The sequence below is a fragment of the Macaca nemestrina genome, chromosome 14 (genome assembly GCF_043159975.1).
Source record: "Macaca nemestrina isolate mMacNem1 chromosome 14, mMacNem.hap1, whole genome shotgun sequence".
NCBI lineage: Eukaryota > Metazoa > Chordata > Mammalia > Primates > Cercopithecidae > Macaca > Macaca nemestrina.
Genome location: NC_092138.1, coordinates 12,137 through 32,611, shown reverse-complemented (window position 1 = coordinate 32,611; position 20,475 = coordinate 12,137). Strand labels below are relative to the sequence as shown.

At 43.6% G+C, this 20,475-nt stretch overlaps 1 long non-coding RNA gene across 2 annotated transcripts; it reads left to right on the top strand.

The window, feature by feature from the left end:
- Positions 1–1,629: 1,629 nt before the first annotated feature.
- On the top strand, positions 1,630–6,818 carry LOC139358062 (uncharacterized). Of its 2 annotated transcripts, none has more exons than XR_011612261.1 (3): positions 1,630–1,907; positions 4,345–4,413; positions 6,426–6,818. It is a non-coding gene; the product is annotated as an uncharacterized lncRNA (long non-coding RNA). The 2 variants fall into 2 exon arrangements; XR_011612262.1 differs by lacking the exon at positions 6,426–6,818 and adding an exon at positions 4,539–5,219 and having other exon boundaries at positions 1,649–1,907.
- Positions 6,819–20,475: the final 13,657 nt, after the last annotated feature.

Below are 20,475 nucleotides of genomic sequence, written 5' to 3'. Positions count from 1 at the left end.
CTATGCAGAAAGAAACTCCCTAGAAATCCTCTTAAGATGCCCTAGTCATCATTCACTCTGCAGTAATAATATCACAATATTGCTAGCTACATGCTGATAAGGACAAAGGGGACATTCTTAAAAGAAACCTGGCACCATAAGTAGAGATTAGGGCAGAGAAGCACATTGAAAAGAGATAGACGCAGTAGGTCCAAATGTGACCGCTGTCAGCCTGCCTGGGATGGCGGGAAGGAGCCTGGTGCCAGAGTGGATTTGGATTGATCACCACACACGTGCTTCATCCAACAGTGAGGAGGTCCCACAAGCCTAACTGGGGCAAGTCGGGGACCTAAGGCAGTAGCAGGAAAAGCAGACAAAGAAAACAGGTGGAGACTTGAGACAGAGGCAGGAATGTGAAGAAGTCCAAAATAAAATTCCCTGCACAGGACTCTCAGGCTGCTTTCCTGCACGATCAGCCTACTCCTATTTTTCTAAAATAAGCTCTTCACACTGTATTTTTTTCAATGAAGTTATCTGCCATCTTTGTACTGCCTCTTGGTGAAAATACTTCTTCCAAGTTAGACAAGAACCGGGACATCAGCTCTCCCCAGTAATAGCTCCGTTTCAGTTTGAATTTCCAGAACTGATGGCGCTTAATAACTGGCGCTCCAACGTTAAGTGGTGCAGAAGGTGGCCAGTAGGGGGCGCCAGCCATCACACCTGGAGCAAGAGGGCCCTGCATAATCCCCATCTGCCTGCAGGTGTTGTGCTGCGACGACACTGCCAGCAAGAGGGCCCGGCAGTGTCCCCAGCTGCCAGCAGGGGGCGTACGACGACTACATTGTGAGCAAGTGGATCCTGCAGTGTACTTAGCTGCCAGCAGGTGGCGCACGGACACCACACCATGAGCAAGAGGACCCTGCAGCGTCCTGGTTGGCAGCAGGGGGCGTGCTGCCACCACACTGAGCAAGAGGATCCTGTAGTACCCCCAGCGGCCAGAAGGGGGCGTGCCCCCACTACAAGGCAAGCAAGAGGGCCCGGCAGTGTCCCCAGCTGCCAGCTGGGGAGCCAGCCGCCACTTCACTTGGAGCAAGAGGGCCGGGCAGTGTCCCCAGCTGCCAGCATCAGGAGTGCTGCCACTACACTGTGAGCAAGAGAGCCCTGCAACGTCCCCAACTGCCAGCAGGTGGCGTGCCATCACTATACTGCGAGCAAGAGGGCCCTGCAGTGCCCCGGCGCCAGCAGGGGGCGCTGGCCACCACTGCAAGAAAGAGGGCCCTGCAGTTGCTGTAGTCGCCAGCAAGGGGCGCACTGGCACAGCACTGTGAGTAAGGGGGCCCTGTAGTGCGCGGCTGCAAGCAGAGGTCACCGGAGCCCGGCTTTTCAGATTACTGATGTTTCGCCCGTCTCCGCCGCTCCCCTCGCAGCATGCGTCTCTGCGCCTGCGCCTGCGCCGCGACCCTCCCCCCCCTCCCCCCCACCGCGCAGGCGTGCGACTCTGCGCTTGCGCCGCGCCAGCCTGCGACTCTGCGCCTGCGCCAGCCTGCGCCGCGCCTGGCGTGCGACTCTGTGCCTGCTCCTTGCCTGCCTCTGACTCTGCGCCTGCGTCGGCCTGCGCCGCGCCTGGCGTGCGACTCTGCGCCTGCGCCGGTGCTGTACGTTTGTGAGGGCGGAGCTGAATTCTCCTGAGCCCAGACACTGGGAGCATCGCGAGGGCGGAGCTGTGTTCTCCTCTGCACAGACCTCGGGGGTACCGTGAAGACAGAGCAGCGTTCTACCTTGCCCAGACCCTGGCGTGGGGGCACCGCGAGGGCGGAGCTGCGTTGTGCTCAGCACAGACGTTGGCGGCACCGCCTCGCTTTGGGACAACTCGGGGCCGCATCCACAGTGAATAAAATACTTCCTGTTTCTAGCCCTGAATAACGAAGGTCAGAGACTACTTAGAATGGTTCAGTGTGGAAAACGGGAAACCGAAATCCCCTCTGAATCCTGCGCGCAGAGGTTCTCTCCACCCAAGGGTTAGGGTTAGGATTTTAGGGTTAGGGTTTTAGGGCTAGGGCGAGGGCGAGGGTGAGGGTTAGAGGGTTAGAGGTTAGGGGTTAGGGTCAGGGTCAGTTTCGGAGTCGGGGTCGGGTTAGGGGTTAGGGTTGGGGTTGGGTTAGGGTTAGGGTTTGGTTCCATGTTAGGATTAAGATTCGAGTAGGGTTCGGGTTCTGTTTTGGGTTAGGTTTAGGGTTAGGGTTCGTGTTCGGGTTAGGGTTCAAGCCGTTCCCTTGCCTCAGCCTCCCGAGTAGCTGGGGTTATAGGCACCCACCACCATGCCCAGCTAATTTTTTTATTTTTGGTAGCGACAGGGTTTCACCATGTTTCCCAGGCTTCTCTCGAACTCCTGACATCAAGTAATCCACCTGCCTCCGCCTCCCAAAGTGCTGGGATTACAGGCATGAGCCACCGTGCCCAGCCTTCACTTTCTTCTCTGAGTCAGAGATCTCTAGCAAGATAGCCTTTTCACAACTTTTATTGCAACGGAAGTATTTCAGAACTTGTCAGGTTAAACTGTTAAGGGTATGTCTGTTTTTCTATGATACACTGAATTTAGGAATATATGACTCAGTAATGAAAGTTGATCTGGCATCACCCTTGGCATTTGAGTTCCTAGATGGAGAAGGGTCTGTTTTTCTGGCATGATCATGTCTTACAGGAATGCAGCACCCCAAGAGGACCCTAGCAATTGGGAGAATTTTGTTTACATGACACTAAACCCCAAATAACCTTAAATTCTAAATAAAAGTTCCAAGGGTAATTTGTATAAGGGTCTTGTTTTTTGTTTTTTGTTTTGAGATGGAGTCTCACTCTGTCACCCAGGCTGAAGTGCTGTGGCATGATCTTGGCTCACTGCTACCTCCACCTCCCGAGTTCAAGTGATTCTCCTGCCTTAGCCTCCAAAGTAACTGAAATTACAGGTGCCTGCCACTATGCCCAGCTAATTTTTTGTATTTTTAGTAGAGACGGGGTTTCACCATGTTGGCCAGGTTGGTCTCAAACTCCTGACCTCGTGATTTGCCCGTCCCAGCCTCCCAAAGTGCTGGGATTACAGGCGTGAGCCACTGCACCCAGCCAGTGCCTTGTTTTTAAAGAAAATAAATTATATGACAGGTTTGTTTCATATACATCTATATATATAAACTATACTCGTGAACATTTTACTCAACATTTAAAAATCTTTAAGACCTTTCAATACATAAATCTTACATAACAAAATCTAGCAAAAGTGTATAAAATCTAAACACATTTCTAAAAGAAAGGGTGAGGCTTTCAGGGTGGCTATGCTGTGTTGGATATGGGCAGTGTTCCCTCTCTCTTGTGGTTCTGCTTATATGGCAGTTCCAGCTCACAAGAGCCCTCGGAGCCTGTCTGTTGGCCTGCATCCTGTGGCATTTGGCAAGTGAGATCTGTTTAATATAAGGTGTCCATAAAGCCAAGATTATGATATCTAAAAATAATCAACACTAATTCCCCAGAAATTTTGTCTTTTTTGACCAAGCCACTGGTGCAATGTGGAGTCACTGCATTATATGCAAAAAGAATAATGCCCTCACTCCAGAACTGACCCTTGGTGGTGATTCCCCCTTTATTCTAGGAGATGTTAACATTAGCTATGGCAATGTAAAAACGGTGTTTCTGGACCTCCCGGGTTCACGCCATTCCCCTACCTCAGCCTCCCGAGTAGCTGGGACTACAGGCGCCCGCCACCTCGTCCGGCTGGTTTTTTTGTATTTTTTTAGTAGAGACAGGGTTTCACCGTGTTAGCCAGGATGGTCTCGATCTCCTGACCTCGTGATCCGCCCGTCTTGGCCTCCCAAAGTGCTAGGATTACAGGCTTGAGCCACCGCGCCTGGCCTTGCTTATTTCTTTTATAATAACTAAGTCATATAAATTGAGCTCACAAAAATATTTATATTAATAAAATTATAATTTATCATTTGTAATGTTTGAGTTTTTCTTGTACATTTTTATATAGCAAGAAAAACAGTTTTTACTGTTAAAAATGGTTTTTAAAAAATCAGAGCAAGCCTAAACCCCTTCATTTTATAAATACAATAACCTGAGGCTCTTCATTGCTGGTGACTCACACAGGCACACACTCAGCATTGCTGGATGTCAGCTCAGGATCCAGAATGCATTTGAACAATTCATGCTAAATTAATAAATGCACTTTAATATAGGCCCATATTAATCCCAAAATAACTAAACCTGTGGAATTTGTAAAATGAGATGTTTATGAATGAGGACATGGCATTTTGACTTAGTTCTGATTCCCACCTTTCTGAAAGCAGAATCTACAGTCTATTTTCCCATTGCTAGATTTCAGAGGAGAGCCTGGTGTCACTTACAGCAGACATTGCAGATGCCTCAGCATTTCGGATGAAGACGGTAAAGACCTTCTTTGTTTCAAAAAAACCTTTGTTTTCCAGGGGAGAAAACACAGGTTGGATCTAAACTCAATCCTCCTATTGAAATATATTAATGACACTGAAAGAGGTTGTTGCATTTGGCAGGTGCAGGTGGAGCTGTGCAGTCCTGCACTGAAGCCCTGCAGTCCTGACTTCTCAGTGGAGCTAGAAGAGAATTATATTAATGTGTTTGCACTATTTGCTCAATTGTAAAGCATAACAAATATATTTAAGGCATGTTTTTAAAATGAGAATAAAATAGTTTAACAAAGTTTATACACCTATTTTAGTTATTACATTCTCTAATCTATTTTTATACTCACAACCATGGAAGCGCTCCACCATCTCCATTTCAGAAAGTAGACAGTAACTGAACAACACTATCTTCTTTTAAAAAACATTTATTTCATTATGAAAGTTTATGGTTTATGTAATTAATACCTTTTTGTGGTCTGCATTCAATGGGTGTGGGCATCTGCACACTGTCGTGGGTCCACCATTGTGAAATCGCACACAGTGGTCTCACTGCCCTAAACAGCCAAGGCTCTCTGCCCATCCATCCTTTCCTCTCCCCAACCCCTGTCAACCACTGATCATTTTGCTATCTATGTAATTTTCCCTTTTCCAAAATGTCACATAATGCCCACAGCAATGAATGCGAGTTTCTTTTGCTCCACATCCTCACCAGCATTTGCTGTTTTTGGTCTTGTGGATTTTGGCCATTCTAATAGGTATGTAGTGGTATCTTACTGTTGTCTTAATTGGCAATTCCTAATAAGACATTATACAGAGCATCTTTTTATATACTTAATTTCCATCTGCATAAATGTTCAGCTTTTACCCATTTTTAATTGGGTTGTTTGTTTTCTTATTGAGTTTTAAGAGTTCTTTGCATATTTCAGATATGAATCCTTAGATATAGTTTGCAAATATTTTCTCACAGTCTCTGGTTTGTCTTTTTATTCTCTTAACAGTATCTTTCACAAAACTAAAGTTTTTTTATGTTAAAGTTCAAGTTCCCAATATTTTTCTTCGTGAATAATGCTTTTGGTGTTGTATCTAAAAGAATTACCAAATCCGAGGTTATCTAGAGTTTTTCCTTATGTTATCTTCTAGGAGTTTGAAAATTTTGCATTTCATATATTGATCTAATATCTACTTTGCATCAACTTTTGTAAAAGGTGTAAGGTCTGTTTATAGATTCTTTTTTTTTTTTTTTTTTTTTTTTTTTTTGCACATGGATGTCCATTTTGTTAAAAAGACTCTCCTCTCTCCATTGAATTGCCTTTGCTCCTTTGTCAGAGATCAGCTGGCTGTATTTCAGTCTGTTTCTGGGCTCTTTGTTTTGTTTCACTGACGTATGTGTATATGTCTTCTGTTTTGCCTTCAGTTTAAAAAAATGTAATTGCTACCTCAATTTGCTTATGAATTCTCATTTGTAAACTGAAGAGCGTAAATTAATGCCTGAGTATATTTTAGGGTAGATGTTGCCTTGAATACAATGAGCAGAATGAGTTATAATTTTAAAGTGAATATAAAAATTTGACCATAGTGGTAACAGATTTGCAAACTAGTGATATCAATGACAGAGTCCATTGCAATATTGCTTCATCCTTTGGCTCAGCTCTGCTTCACACCAGGTAACTACCAATCCCTTTTGTGATTAGTTCAAGGATTTCTGTCGGGTGGAAAGTAGAAATACGATATCAGTGGAGGGAGAGAAGGCAGTTTCCCAGACTGGGAGCAGTCAGATCTCCAGTGGGTCCCAACACTGCTCTGTGGCAATATCTAGAGGGTGATGGAAACAGAGACAGGGTGCAAATGAGGTGGGTGCTGGCCCTAGGGTTCCCAGTGTTTCCTGGTTCCCATGGTCTATAAGACGTCTGAAATGAGACCTTCCGGGCTTTGGGGGGCCCCTGTGGAATTGGAAAATGAGGAAGTGAGCAGTGACAATCTAGACTGATTATTAGAGGTACGTCTCTCATTTTTCAGTAACCAAGGAGCCTTTGATTAGTAGTGAAATTGTGGCACCCCAACAATGGTGGAGTGGAATATCCTGCTACTCTGGAGGGGTGATGGCTCAGGGTCAAGACTGAACTAATTAGAAAAAGAAATGCACTCCAGGAATATCAAGTCCAAAACGAAGCTCTTCAAACCATCTGGGAAGAGAAAACAGCATGACAAGGAAAGGTATATTTGTCTGATCCCAGGAATCAATATAAACATCCATGATAACCCCACCTATTTTTTAAATATATGATTTGGATGAAACAAGAGAAAGAGACTGATTGTTGCTGAGTCCCTGCTGCAGTCCTGACACAGCTGGAGATGCCCTGCTCCCCTGCTCCCCTGCTCCCCCGCTCCCCCGCTCCCCCGCTCCCCCGCTCCCCCGCTCTCCTGCTCTCCTGCTCTCTTTATTTTGTTGATGCTCATGAGGACCCTGATGTCTGAGGAAGAAGGTTCCCGTCCAGCTCTGCCCCTGGTGTGTCACGTGCCGGCCTTGTCAACGCACACGAGAACCTGACAGGGTGAGTGTTATAACCCCAATCATAGAAAAGGAAACGTCTCTAAAGTCTTTAGCATCTTGCCCGAGTTCGGACACTTAGCAGAGGCCTGAGTTTAGATGCAGCCCCGTCTTGCTCTTTGACAGCCTCAGCACCACGTGCCCTGGGTGACCCACGCAGAGTCACTGACAACCCTCTTGGTTGGCTCATGGTGCAGCGTGGAGCGAAATGGCCCACTGACTTTTCCAGACACTTTGACAATTCGTGATATAGTTTATGTGGTCACTCCCAGTGAGTTCTATTGTTCAGTTTAATAGAATACCTAATTCTGTGTTTATTATGAATAAAGGGAGATTTCTTGTGGTTTTTAAGAATATGAAGGATATCTACTTTGTATACAAGTTGGAAGTTCCAATACTATAGGAAGCATAAGTGCAGGTTTTAATGATGGGTCTTTTATAAGACTGAATTCACATCAAACTGAATCAGTAACTCTGGCTGTATGAACAGGGTGAGACATTAAACATTTAATGAAAAGAATTCCTTTCTTAGGTTACAGCAAGGACTAAATATGTCTAATTATCATTCCCGCTAAGAAGATGTATTGTGATATTTGCAGTTAATCACTCATTCAGTTCCAAGGGTATTTATTAATTGTCTGCTCTGGGCATAACAACAATTGGAAGCAGTATGTTCACATGAAAAAAAACTTACATGAGGCTCTAAGTCACAACTTTCCATGACCAGCACACATTTCTGATTTGAAATACATATCTAAAGCTTCAAATGCATAAATAGATATCCCAATCTAGAACTAAGTTAATAGTTGCTTAGAATTAATTGTTTAAATTATCCTGGGAACCAGAAAGATATGTCTACATGAAACAATAAAGGTTATATTAGAATTAATAAACTTTAGAAGACCATTTTAATCTTAATATATAAGCATACTACCTAGGCACACTGTTTAAATACATCTGCAACCTACTATTTTTAGATTTAGGTAAATCATTAATCCTTAAATTTGGAAGATTCCAGTGTTAGAGCTCTAGACTATGAAACTTGGAAGTTTTTCTAAAATTTTTGAGTTTTTATCCAGAAATACATATTTTCCTGGCACTGAGAACTGCAAGAAATTTCACTTGGAGTCTCCAAATAGTCAGCCATGTGTGATGTCAACATCAGTGTAATAGATACTATCATAAACATCCTGTGACTTTTATTTTTTTTTTATACTTTAAGTTCTGGGATACATGAGCAGAACGTGCAGGTTTGTTACACAGGTATACACGTGCCATGGTGGTTTGCTACACCTGTCAACCTGTCATCTATGTTAGGTATTTCTCCTAATGCCATCCTTCCCCTAGGCCCCGACCCTGCAACAGGCCCCCGTGTGTGATGTTCCCCTCCCTGTGTCCATGTGTTCTCATTGTTCAACTCCCACTTATGAGTGAGAACATGCGGTGTTTGCTTTTCTGTTCCTGTGTTAGTTTGCCAAGAATGATGGTTTCCAGCTTCATCATGTCCCTGCAAAGGACATGAACTCATCCTTTTTTATGACTGCATAGTATTCCATGATGTATATGTGCCACATTTTCTTTATTCAGTCTATCATTGATGGGCATTTGGGTTGGTTCCCAGTCTTTGCTATTGTGAATAGTGCTGCAGTAAACATACGTGTGCATGTGTCTTTATAGTAGAATGATTTATAACCCTTTGGGTATATACCCAGTAATGGGATTGCTGGAGCAAATGGTATTTCTGGTTCTAGATCCTTGAGGAATTGCCACACTGTCTTCCACAATGGTTGAACTAATTTACAGTCTCACCAACAGTGTAAAAGTGTTCCTATTTCTCCACATCCTCTCCAGCATCTGTTGTTTCCTGACTTTTTAAAGATCGCCATTCTAACTAACATGAGTTGGTATCTCATGGTGGTTTTGATTTGCATTTCTCTAATGACCAGTAATGATGAGCCTTTGTTCATATGTTTGTTGGCCACATAAATGTCTTCTTTTGAGAAGTGTCTGTTCATATCCTTCACCCACTTCTTGATGGTTTTTTTTTCTCCTTGTAAATTTGTTTAAGTTCCTTGTAGATTGTGGATATTAGCCCTTTGTCTGATGGATAGATTGCAAACATTTTCTCCCATTCTGTAGGTTGCCTGTTCACTCTGATGAGAGTTTCTTTTGCTGTGCACAAGCCCTTTCGTTTAATTAGATCCCATTTGTAAATTTTGGCTTTTGTTGTCATTGCTTTTGGCGTTTTAGTCATGAAGTCTTTGGCCATGCCTATGTCCTGAATGATATTGCCTAGGTTTTCTTCTAGGGTTTTTATGGTTTTAGGTCTTATGTTTAAGTCTTTAATCCATCTTGAGTTAATTTTTGTATAAGGTGTAAGGAAGGGGTCTAGTTTCAGTTTTCTGCATATGGCTAGCCAGTTTTCCCAACACCATTTATTAAATAGGAAATCCTTTCCCCATTGCTTGTTTTTGTCAGGGTAGTCAGGCATCCTAAACTTTAAAATTTAAGAACTTACATTTTTTTTAAAGTAACTGGCAACTGACAATCATTTAAAAATCCATAACCTAAAAAAATAATAATTCCTCCTAAGTTTTCAACCAAGAGAAGTGAAAATCTGTTGACACAAAGGTCTGAATATAAGTATTCATAACAACTTTCTTCTTAATAGCCAAATATTTTTAAAATAGTCTATCACTGAAGAGTAGATAAGCTGTAATATATTCCTACAACGGTTACTGCCCAACATAAGAATGACATATACACTGGAAATCATATGGACGTATCTCAAAGGCATTAGAATACATGAAAGAAACTAGGTATAAGAGAATATTCTATATGATTCCATTTATATCAAATACTTCTTTTTTGAGATAACATCTCACTCTGTCACCAAGGCTGGAGTGCAGTGATGTGATCACAGATCACCGCAGCCTTGACTTCCCAGGCTCAGGTGATTCTTCAGCCTCCTGAGTATCTGGGACCAAAGGGGTTGGGACCAAAGGGGTGTGCCACCACACCTGGCTAATTTGTGTGTGTGTGTGTGTGTGTGTGTGTGTGTGTGTGTGTTTTAAGAGATGGGGTTTTGCCATGTTGCCCAGGCTGGTCTCAAGTTCCTGGGCTCAAGTGATCCCCGCTTCTCAATCTAGTGCTAGGATTACAGACCTGAGTCATTGCATGTGGCCTGTATCATATTCTAAGACAAACAAAACTAGAGTGAAAGAAAGCAACTGCCGGAAGCTGTGGTGTGGGGCAGGGGTCACTGACTACAGCAGCATGCAAGAGAATTTTGGGGGTAATGAAATGTATTTTAATGGTACTGTTGTGTACATGACTATATGTATATTTGTCAAAATGCATTAATTTGTACACTTAAAATTACTAAATTTTGTTATATGTAAATTAAACTCAATGAGATAATAAAAAATAAACTTTTGATCCTGAAAAAATACCTACCTACATACAAACTACCTCTGAAACAAACTACTTTTTCAGAATTTCTAATTTAAATATTCAGAAATATGAATGATGATGATGAATTTTAACAAGGCTTACATAATTCAATTCTGTTTTGGATCATGTCTGAGAGGCATATTAGCTGCTGGACTTATTTGGATTTCCTTACCTCCTTTGCATATGAAAAAATAAGAGGTTGAGACAGAAACAAGATATGTAATTTATGTACAATGAAACTTTCTACTGCCCAGGAGATGAGGCTTTCTATTGTCCAATGAATTGTGCCTGGCAGCACAATTCAGTGCTTCACAATTCATCGTTCTTTTTACCCTCAGAGCATCCTTGAAATGATTGACTCAACCATGAGAGAAACACTGTAAATATTCTCAGATGCAAACTCACAGTACCAGCTTCACAGAACACCTGCAGGTGCAAGTAACTAAAAATCCAGCTCAATTTTACTTTAAATACAAGGGAATTTATTGACTCAGGTGGGTAGTTCAGAAGGAGGCCAGGCTTCAGGGTGAATCTGAGCACAGAAGCTCATGGATGCTACCAGGACTCAGTCTCTTCCCAATTTTCTGCTCTGCCTTCAGTGAAGTCAGAATAAATCTGCATGTGGCAAAATCTCCAGAAACAATTTCTGAGGTTGCATTCTTCACCAAAGAGGGAGCATGAACAAGCACACCCTTGTTCCTAACAACCTAGCGCAACTTGTATTTGACTCTAATTGGAACAACTCAGACCCCGCCCATCCCAAAGTCCATTAGGGGGACCAAGGGAGTGCTGTGTGGCACCTGGCATGAGCCTCAGTTATGCACTCACTTTGGAACCAGTAACTGTGACACAGGATGAGACAGTGCTGGTTAAGTCAACCGGGACCCACCCCATGTTTCAAACCACGTGACTGAATAATTCAGGGCTCTGTTAGGAAGGAGAAAGGGGGATGCTTCTTAAATAGCACCCAACACTCAACTACAATTTAATTTGACAGGAACCCGGAGGCCCTGCCATAGAAATCTCTCACAGTTGCTTGGAATTAGAGCACTCAATACAAAAATCCTATGGTAGCAACCCTATGGCCTCAAGGGCGCCACGCAGTTGGTGTGGAGGGTGGGGCAAGGAGGGTGGGGAAGGGCTCAGGGTCTTCTGAAGATGAAGCCAAAGAACAGATGGCACTGACTTAGCAGAGTGGAAAATGTTTAACCCCAAGAGATGCCTACAGAGGCAGCTAAGCCACACCACAGACTCCTAGAAGGGCTTGTGTTAGGGTTCCCAAGTGTCTAGGTAAGCTGAGGAGATGGTGAGGCAGACACAGAGGGTCGGTTCAAAGCACATTGGGAAGACTGATCCCAAGACCCCTCAGTCCACACTGGCAGTCAAATGCTCCTCCCTGACATCAGAAAAAGAAACAATTTATTTTCTTCAGATACTGAAACAGAACTTTTCTAAGCTCCAGGACACTGGATAATGCTGCTTATGCAAAGACAGTATTTAGTGAAAGCCAATTTACTGAGCAGGGAGATCAGCGGATTCTTTCTCCCTCTTGGCTCCCAGAATGCTGGGATCAGCTTGTAGTCTTAGGAGATTGGCGACCTCTTTTTGGAGAGGATCTGCAGATACCAACATTTTCAGGGTTTCCTCAGGTCCAGGAGTGCCAGGCTTCTGTGGACTCTTCCTTTGGGGAAGCAAAAGAAGACTCCATCTGTACACACAGAATGCATTAATTATATTTTCTTATTTTCTGTTTTCTTGACGCTCTAGCATCTAGTGTATACTGGGAAAAGATTGTCTTTCCCAGGACCAGCCAATTAAACTACCAATTCAGAACCCATACTCCTAACCACCTACTTTATCTAGCTCTGATACTGTAGGAGACAATACCGCCCTTCCTTAATCACCACAGGGTGAGGTACTAGACAACTAGAAATGGCCCCTATGCCCCAGAGCCTGCTGAAGCTATTAACGCTGGGCAGCCTAAGCCTGCCTGCCCTGCCTGCCCTTGCTGTCCCACAGAGACTACAGCAGAGGATCCTGCCCGTGCCTTCCCCTCTCCTGCCTCTGCCTGGGGCGTCCCTGTGCTTCCTATTTCTAGGGATCTATGAGTTTGAATGGGACAGTCACTTCCATGTCTGCAGGTCTTAACATCCCTGGTTAAAACAAATTCTGAGTACATTTTAAAACATAAGGCTTCCAATGGAATCTTTAAAACCCTTATATGGACAATTTTAAACATATATGTAAATAAACATGAATATAACCAACCCCTGTATATCTATAACCCTTCAGAACAACAAGAAACACATGGGCAATTCTTTTGTATTATGGCTAAAAGGTAGCCATGGACACGAAATGAAGACAGAAAGTCTTTGGAATAAGTGATCCCATCACAATGAATCAATTTTCCATTGGAACATATTTTTACAAAGTCACTGTTTTGAAAATATTTAACCATGAATTGAAACAGAGTCTGTAAGGTTTTTTTTCCCAGTCTAAGGCGAACAGCATTTTAGAGAATGAACCAGGACACAACTACAGCACAAGAAAAAAGTATGATAATTAAGTTTACACATATGTGTGACTACTCTAACAGAAAACATGTAAAGAGCATTTGTTTTGATTTATATATCAATCTGTACTGTTTAATTTTTTGTGTCATAAATGCTCTTATTTAAAAAAACAGGACTAGTTAACAGTGTCAATTACTAGTAATTCGTGGTATAAATAATTAAAGAAGTATTCAAAAATTATAACTGTTTTCAATAAAGTTTTATTTTACATCATTTTTTTTACTTACTCAGAAATTGCCCCACCAAAAATGCAGAGATTTCCCATGTAGCTGCAACCTAGTTTCATCTCTTATTAACATCTTCTGTCAGTGTGTCTCACATGGCTTATTAATATCTTACATAATTTGTCATAGTTAATGAACCAATACTGATATACTATTATTAACTAAAGTTCATATTTCATTTGGATGCCCTTGGTTCTGTCTTACTCTGACCCAGGATCCCATCCAGGATCACGCATGACATGTGGTCATCACGTCCCTGTGGGCTCTTCCTGGCTGTGACAGTGTGTCAGGCTTTCCATGTCATGATGACCTTGATAGTACTGAGGAGGATTGGTCAGGAATTTTGTAGAATGTCCCCCATTGTCACTGCATGTTCTCAAGGTGAACTGTCACCTTTTATGTTCACTTGAATCATTTGGAAGAGCTACTGTTTGTCAGGTTTCTCCACTGTGAAGTTATTTTTCCTCCTTGCCCATACTGCATGTGTTCTTTTGGAGCAAGTCACTGTGCAGAGCCCACACTTACGGAGTGAGGAGTTGGCTCCACATTATTGATGGCTGAGTGTCTACATCAATTACTTGGAATTCTTTTGCAAAGGAGATTTCTATGCAACTCTGTTTTCTTATTCACCTGTGTATACAAATACAGACACCTAGATAATTACTTTCAGCTTTAATTATTATTCAACACTACAATTCATTCCTGTGTTGGCCATCAGTAGCTGTTTTTATTGGCTATTATTTTTCTTTGATATATTTTAATTTTTTTTAGTACTTACTTTCTGATACTTCAAGATTATCCCGACTCCTATATTTACTGTCCCAGTTCTAGTATCAGACATTTCTTCAAAGAGCCTCATTCCTTTCAGAATGGTAGGAAAACTTACATCTGGCTGCCGAATGAGCACATTGTTGAATGAGCACTTGTTCCTCATTAGCAATGCTACTGGTGGCTGGAATGTCTGAGATTGGGCAGTTGCATCTGGTGGAGTCTCAGTCTCTTTCACCTCATGGTGGAAAGTGGAAGGGGAGCAAGGGGTGCACCAGAGATCACATAGCAAGAACGAAAGCAAGAGGGAAGCCAAGGAACCCAGACTCTTGTTAACTACCTACTCCTGCAGGAATTAATCCATTCCTGTGAGAGCAGAACTCACTCATCCCCATGGAGAACATTAATCTATTCATGAGGGATCCGTCCCCATGACCCAAACACCTTCCACTAGGCCCCACTGCCCCACACTGCCACATTGGGGGTCAAATTTCAACACGAGTTTTTGCAGGGACAAACCACATCCAAACCACAGTAATTTGTAGCATAGTTAAATTATTTTTCACATGATGTATTCTGTCCTGGGATACTCCACATCCTGAGTAATTTTGTTTAATTTGAATAGAGTTTGATTTACCCATTTGGTTGTAAAATTCTGCGTATTTTGACTAGTGCATTGTGGTAGGTATCCCACTATTAAAGTATCATATGAAATGCTTGAAACCCCCACCCCATGGAGCCAATGGTTCCCATCTGTGTAGTTTGCTTTCTGCAGTGTCTCATTAAATGAGGTCACACTGTGTGTATTCTCCTCAGACTGTCTTCTTCCACTTAGCAATGTGCATACAAGATTCACTCATGTCTTTGTGTGAGTTTATAGCTTGTTCCTTTCTATGGCTAAATAGTATTCCATTGCATGAATGTACCACAGTTTGGTTATGCATTTTGGGGAGCAAAACCTACCTCTTCTAACTTTGTTCCAGGGTTGGAGACCTTCAAATTAACTGACAATAGATACATTAGTAGGAGAGACAATACTTGGCTTCTTATTCCACAAGTATCATTGTGGGACAAAATTCATCAGATGGCAGGATCCAGTTTACAAAGAGGTAAAAATAGCCCCAAAACAAGAAACAAGACTAGAATCTGATAACCCACAATAACTATAGCTTTCCTTAAAAAAAAAAAATTTTTCAAGACAGGGTCTGGCTCTGTCACCCAGGCTGGAGTGCAAAGGTGCAACAATCTCGGCTCACTGTAACCTCTACCTCCTTGGTGCAAGTGATCCTCCCTCCTCAGCCTCCTGATTAGCTGGGACTACAGGCACATATCATCGTGCCCATCTAATTTTTATATTTTTGGTAGAGACGGGGTTTCCAACATGTTGCCTAGGCTGATCTAGAACTCCTGGCCTCCCAAAGTGCTGGAATTATAGGCATGTGCCACCATGCCTGGCCAAGTTATAGTTTTCCATTGAAACATAAAATTATTCTCTGTAGTAACCATCATTTTTGACCATAATCAAAGTAAGACTATTCTTGTTTTAAATTCAAGTATAGTTTTGTTAGATTTTGCTTGATTATTTACGTAAGTGCAGCAAGAACAGGAGATGAGCACATAGGTGCTTTCGAGTTTCTTTGCTGGAAGTTTTCATACAGAATCTCAGATTTGACTTTTAAAGGCCTCATTCAGGCTAAAAGCCAAGCTAAGAACATACTATCAAATTTCAGCTGCAGTCCTTATAGCTTTGTGTGAATTCCTCTCTTCTTGAGTCCCCCCAAATATCCCTAAATTCCTGGGCCTACCAGGAAATGACCTTCTTTACTAACCTGTAAGGCTGTGAACCCTCTAATGTAAGTATCAGGCTGACTTTTCTCAGAGTGCTGTTGGGAATGAAGTTTTTGGTGTTCTAAAAAAAAAAAAAAAAAAGAATTAACATGGGAACAAATAATCTCTTAGCAAGGCGAGCTTTACTTTCTGCAGAAAGGGTGCTACTCAATAGCTGTCCAGCCACAAGAGCACACCGAACAAAGGAGACAGAGTTACTTATAACCTGATGTGTCTACCCTACTGCTGTGTCCAGTTACCATTGGCTGGAATAGGACCTCACATTTTACACTTTACCCAATTGGCTATTAGTTTAAAACTTTCTTAATTAGGTAAGGGGAATAGAACAAAGAAAGAAAAGGAAGTTGCCAGGGATAGTTAAGGAAGCATCTCCAAATAAGGAATGGCATACACTATGGGCTGGGGCTTGTCTAGTTCTGTCCAGGCATGCCGGAGCAAGCTAGGACAACTGATTTGGAACACACACACACACACACACACACACACACACACAGTGGATAGCAATCTTATAGTAAGAAATTGTGACTTTTTACAATCTTTGAAGAAGAACTTTCCCATTTCTCACAGTGTTTTGTAAGCATTGTCTCCATAATAGTCAACCTTACTTCCTTAAAATTGCTGGTCGTAACTGATCTTAGGTACACTTCTAAAATATGATGTTCCAGTAAAAATCTTGATAATATAACCAAATTTTCCAATTATGTCCTGTTATAAGGTGAACAGATTCTTACTGGACTTTTGCTAATAACTATATCATCATGAAAAAAAAAGAGTATTCAGTAAGAATTTCAAAATTCTGGAGAGATTAGGCAGGGAAAAAAATGTAAACGCTTCATTTCTGTTTACAAAAGTATAATCTACCAAATTGTTGTAAGTTACAGTTAAATTAAGAGAAAGAGATTTCTTAAATTCAGAAACTAGAACATTAAAGAACCAGCAATGCTCTAAAAAGCTATAAAATTATAATCAATTTTCATCAGTTCATTCAGTGCCATGTAATCAATTCCAGTCTTGCTGGATCTTGGGTTAGCAGTCTCATGACCCCATCAATTTCTCCACCAGGCTTCTGGAGATCTTCACTGAGTCAAGTGTATGGTCTTAAAGTTATTTAAGCAATATCATCAGAAGTCTTTAACCAGAGTACCTGTCATACTCTTTTCCATGAGTCTCAGAGGGAGTCCTGTATTGGAGATGAACATTCTGACCTGTAGCTGATCGCAGGAGCTTTCAGGAAAGCATCAGGGAGAAATAATATCTAAATGACAAGGAGTATGAAATGTCTGTGATTATACCACAGTTGACAAGGATATTTGATTTTTTCTGTGGCATACATTTATTTATTTATCTATTTATTTAGAAACAGAGTCTCGCTCTGTCACCCAGGCTTGAGTACAATGGCGTGATCTCAGCACACTGCAAGCTCCGCCTCCCAGGTTCACGCCATTCTCCTCCCTCAGTCTCCCGAGTAGCTGTGACTACAGGTGTCTGCCACCACGCCCAGCTAATTTTTTGTATTTTTAGTAGAGATGGGGTTTCACCGTGTTAGCCAGGATGGTCTTGATCTCCTGACCTCGTGATCCACCCACCTCGGCCTCCCAAAGTGCTGGGATTACAGGCATAAGCCACTGCACCCGGCACAACATTTAAAATAATAATTGGAATTATGACTCATAACTCTATACTGGCACATAGCATGGATAAGGAGGACATTGACAAATTTCCATGAATTTTATATAATTTCTGAAAACATTTTACTGATACAAATATAACACAGGGAACCGGATCGGATCAAACCGGATGGAACCGGATGAAACCGGCTCAAACTGGTTCAGACCGGATCAAACCGGTTCAGACCGGATCAAACCGGTTGGAACCGGATCAAACCAGCTGAAACCGGTTCAAACCGGCTGAAACGGAATCAAAGCAGATGGAACCGGATGAAACCGGCTCAAACTGGTTCAAACCGGATCAAACCGGCTGAAACCGGATCAAACCGGATGGAACCCGATCAAACCAGCTGACCCGGTTGAAACCGGCTGAAACCGGATCAAACCGGCTCAAACCGGTTCAAATCGGCTGAAACCGGATCAAACCGGATGGAACCGGATCAAACCGGCTCAAACTGGTTCAAACCGGATCAAAGCGGTTCAGACCGGATCTGACCGGAAGAAACCGGTTTAGACCGGATCAAACCGGACGGAACCGGATGAAACTGGCTCAAACTGGTTCAGACCGGATCAAACTGGTTCAAACCGGATCAAACCGGCTGAAACCGGATCAAACCGGATGGAACCGGATCAAACCGGCTCAAACTGGTTCAAACCGGATCAAACCGGATGAAACCGGTTCAGACCGGATCAAACCGGATGGAACCGGATCAAACCGGCTCTAACTGGTTCAAACCGGATCAAACCGGTTCAGACGGGATCAAACCGGATGGAACTGGATCAAACCAGCTGAAATCGGTTGAAACCGTCTGAAACCGGATCAAACCGGATCAAACCGGTTCAAATCGGCTGAAACCGGATCAAACCGGATGGAACCGGATCAAACCGGCTCAAACTGGTTCAAACCGGATCAAACCGGATGAAACCGGTTCAGACCGGATCAAACCGGATGGAACCGGATCAAACCGGCTCTAACTGGTTCAAACCGGATCAAACCGGTTCAGACGGGATCAAACCGGATGGAACTGGATCAAACCAGCTGAAATCGGTTGAAACCGTCTGAAACCGGATCAAACCGGCTCAAACCGGTTCAAATCGGCTGAAACCGGATAAAACCGGATGGAACCGGATGAAACCGGCTCAAACTGGTTCAAACCGGATCAAACCGATCAAACCGGATCAGACCAGATGAAACCGGTTCAGACCGGATGGAACCGGATCAAACCGGCTCAAACTGGTTCAAACCGGCTGAAACCGGATCAAACCGGATCAAACCGGATGGAACCGGATCAAACCAGCTGAAACCGGTTCAAACCGGCTGAAACCGGTTCAAACCTGTTCAGACCGGCTCTATCCGGATCTGACCGGATGAAACCGGTTCAGACCGGATCAAACCGGATGGAACCGGATGAAACTGGCTCAAACTGGTTCAGACCGGATCAAACCGGTTCAGACCGGATCAAACCGGATGGAACCGTATCAAACCAGCTGAAACCGGTTCAAACCGGCTGAAACCGGATCAAACCGGATGGAACCGGATCAAACCGGCTCAAACTGGTTCAGACCGGATCAAACCGGTTCAGACCGGATCAAACCGGATGGAACCGGATCAAACCAGCTGAAACCGGTTCAAACCGGCTGAAACCGGATCAAACCGGATGGAACCGGATCAAACCGGCTCAAACTGGTTCAGACCGGATCAAACCGGATGGAACCGGATCTAACCAGCTGAAACCGGTTCAAACCGGATCAAACCGGTTCAAACCGGATCAAACCGGCTCTAACTGGTTCCAACCGGATGAAACCGGTTCAGACCAGATGAAACCGGATGGAACCGGATAAAACCAGCTGAAACCGGTTCAAACCGGCTGAAACCGGATCAAACCGGATGGAACCGGTTCAAACCGGATCTGACCGGATGAAACCGGTTCAGACCGGATCAAACCGGATGGAACCGGATGAAACTGGCTCAAACTGGTTCAGACTGGATCAAACCGGTTCAGACCGGATCAAACCTGATGGAACCGGATCAAACCAGCTGAAACCGGTTCAAACCGGCTGAAACCGGATCAAACCGGATCTAACCGGATGGAACCGTATCAAACCAGCTGAAACCGGTTCAAACCGGCTGAAACCGGTTCAAACCTGTTCAGACCGGCTCTATCCGGATATGACCGGATGAAACCGGTTCAGACCGGATCAAACCGGATGGAACCGGATGAAACTGGCTCAAACTGGTTCAGACCGGATCAAACCGGTTCAGACCGGATCAAACCGGATGGAACCGGATCAAACCAGCTGAAACCGGTTCAAACCGGCTGAAACCGGATCAAACCGGATGGAACCGGATCAAACCGGCTCAAACTGGTTCAGACCGGATCAAACCGGATGGAACCGGATCAAACCAGCTGAAACCGGTTCAAACCGGCTGAAACCGGATCAAACCGGATGGAACCGGATCAAACCGGCTCAAACTGGTTCAGACCGGATCAAACCGGATGGAACCGGATCTAACCAGCTGAAACCGGTTCAAACCGGATCAAACCGGTTCAAACCGGATCAAACCGGCTCTAACTGGTTCCAACCGGATGAAACCGGTTCAGACCAGATGAAACCGGATGGAACCGGATAAAACCAGCTGAAACCGGTTCAAACCGGCTGAAACCGGATCAAACCGGATGGAACCGGTTCAAACCGGATCTGACCGGATGAAACCGGTTCAGACCGGATCAAACCGGATGGAACCGGATGAAACTGGCTCAAACTGGTTCAGACTGGATCAAACCGGTTCAGACCGGATCAAACCTGATGGAACCGGATCAAACCAGCTGAAACCGGTTCAAACCGGCTGAAACCGGATCAAACCGGATCTAACCAGATGGAACCGGATCAAACCAGCTGAAACCGGTTCAAACCGGCTGAAACCGGATCAAACCGGATGGAACCGGTTCAAACCGGATCTGACCGGATGAAACCGGTTCAGAC